This window comes from Odontomachus brunneus, unplaced genomic scaffold, assembly GCF_010583005.1.
Source record: "Odontomachus brunneus isolate Ranch 3 - 2012 unplaced genomic scaffold, Obru_v1 Obru_scaffold_077, whole genome shotgun sequence".
Lineage (NCBI taxonomy): Eukaryota > Metazoa > Arthropoda > Insecta > Hymenoptera > Formicidae > Odontomachus > Odontomachus brunneus.
In genome coordinates, this window is record NW_022639527.1 from 1,685,433 (window position 1) to 1,688,193 (window position 2,761).

General features: G+C 32.4%; 1 protein-coding gene across 1 annotated transcript in view; it reads left to right on the plus strand.

Moving 5' to 3' along the window:
• LOC116847348 (nucleolar transcription factor 1-like) overlaps window positions 1–2,761 on the plus strand; it is a 16,919-nt gene that overhangs the window by 1,863 nt on the left and 12,295 nt on the right. The window lies entirely within an intron of this gene.

Genomic DNA, 2,761 nt, shown 5'->3' on the forward strand with positions numbered 1-2,761 from the left:
TATATATATATATATATATATATATATATATATATATATATATAAATGGATTAAAAGTACGGATCAAAGACAGATTTTAATATTCATTATATATTGATATTAAAGTTTTTATCTTTATTTATTTTCACACATAGATAGCTGGCTTAGATAAAAATATGGAGTTATTCAAGGAGAAAGATAGAGAGAGAGAGAGAGAGAGAGAGAGAGAGAGAAGGGGGGGGAGGGAGAGGGAGAGAAACCTTTACGTTCATTCTAAATTTCAAAACAGCGAAATACACATAGGTTTTATCGAAACAAATTTGGAATAATTACTTCCCCAGTTATATATATATCCAACAAAATCCATTTATTCTGTTTTCTGTTTCTGTAGGATTTCCTTCATTCTACAGTTTTGCGTTTAATATTTTCTGAATCTTTTTTTGAAGTAGATGAGATATCCATAATTCAAAAAAAAAAAACATAATATATTACAAAAATATTTATAATTCATGAGGGCAATCTATCTTTTGTACTTTTTACAATAATACAAGTGATATGGGAATTGCATAAGAGGGCTACAAATCATTCAGAATAGTTTTTATGAAGGTTGTTTATGGAGATCGAAAATGTCATTTATGTTACAGCAATATGTTGCAGATAATGACAATTGACAACATCGATTACCAACTGATATATAGATTTTTCTCTTAATATACGATTGCATTCGAGTTTCTTCCGGAATTACTGTAAGATTTTTCGTGGAAGAACAAATGCAACAATATTTATGCGTAGAAACTGTCCTCTGAATAGGAATTTTAATATATTCAACTTCAGGAATTGCTTCCTTTGGTTTTAACTAAACTTCGAATGTTGGATCAGAAGTTTATTCAGAGGAAGGAAGATCTCTATCAACTTTCAATTCAGAAGCATTTCCAGATTTCTTTTTTCTGTAAATAGAAAGCCGACATCTATGGCACAAAATGTCATTGACAAATATCATTCTTTCTAAATAGGTAGAAAAAGAATTGGCTTCCTTTTCATTGAGTACTAATTTTTTTCTACCATTAATTTTCTTTAAATTAATATCACAGCCAGCACATTGTACATGCACGTTTAACGCCGTGGACATTTTTTAATAAAGCAAAATAAACTTGAAAAATATAATATTAACAATAGTAATAGATGCCTATCACAATCTAAGAATACGCTCTATTATCACAATCTAAGAATACGCTTGCTGTTCTCTGTTTGGAGTCAGATTAATCATAAGCTATATTCTTTTTACATAAAGTTTATGAAGTATTGCACTGTAGTACAGTTGTGATCACAGTTTTTTATAATGTACGTCACAGAAGCAACAGTACAGTGGTTTTTTTTTTTACGGAGTCGCCATAGCCGTTCAGCTTTCAGTAGGCAGACGGTGCGTGAGTCGAGCGTTAAGCTTGATCGTCGTCGATGGGGATACCGGCGACGGTTGTGTTCTTACCAGCAGACGATCGTACCCCCACGGGCAGACGATGGGCTAATATTTGAAGTTTTACATTTCAGGAGTGCCAACTAATGACACCAATTTGAGCTCGATTGGTGCGGGGGCAGATTTTACATGCTTATTCCGCTATGCCCTTTGCCGTTAAATTGCTTACTAAAATAATATATATGTACCGTACTGAAAAAATTCTGTTGAGATACACATTGAAATACATATGAGGAATTTTGCGATTATCGCAAAATTCCTCATATGAGATCTCAATTGAGATTTAATTGAATTACTTGATATTTCTATTGAGATATATATATAATCCAACTTATATGAGATATCATATATAAGAAATATTAAACACTTCCTATATGACCTAATAAAGTTATTTCACATTAAATTTTTGGGGAGCTAACTTCATACTTGGCAAAACCTATGTTATAATTGCAGAAAAAAATTGTCTGACGCATGATATCGTTAGATAAACGAAAATCTAACGATATTGTGCGTCAGACAATTTTTTTTTGCAATTACAAATTTCGACAAGTGTGAAGTTGGTTCCCCAAAGTTTAATGTTAAATAACTTTTTTGCTAGAGGTGTGCAAACGAAAACTCGATTTGTTTCAAAATGTGCAAACGGAAATCTAACGATATCATGCCTCAGGCAATTTTTTCCTGCAATTATAACATAGGTTTCGCCAAGTGTGAAGTTAGCCCCCCAAAATTTAATGTTAAATAACTTTCTTTCTAGAGGTGTGCAAACGAAAACTCGACTTGTTTCGAAATATGCAAACGAAGATCTAACGATATCATACGTCAATCAATTTTTTTGCAATTATAACCTAAATTTCGGCAAGTGTGAAGTTAGCCTTCCCCCAAGTTTAATATTAAATAACTTTTTTTCTAGAGGTGTGCAAACGAAAACTCGACTTGTTTCGAAATGTGCAAACGAAAATCTAATGATATTATGCGTCAGACAATTTTTTTTGCAATTATAAATTTCGGCAAGTATGAAGTTGACCTTCCCAAAGTTGAATGTTAAATAACTTTTTTCCTAGATGTGTGCAAACGAAAACTCGAGTTGTTTCGAAATGTGCAAATCTAACGATATCATGCGTCAGACAATTTTTTTTTGCAATCAGATAAATGTTAAATAACAGGATCTAACATTCGTTAGATTTTCGTTTGCACATTTCGAAACAAGTCGAGTTTTCGTTTGCACATCTCTAGAAAGAAAGTCACAGCGTCCAATACAGCATAAGTTGCGTATTGGTAATCTGATCGGCTCGCGTCTCGATGGGATAT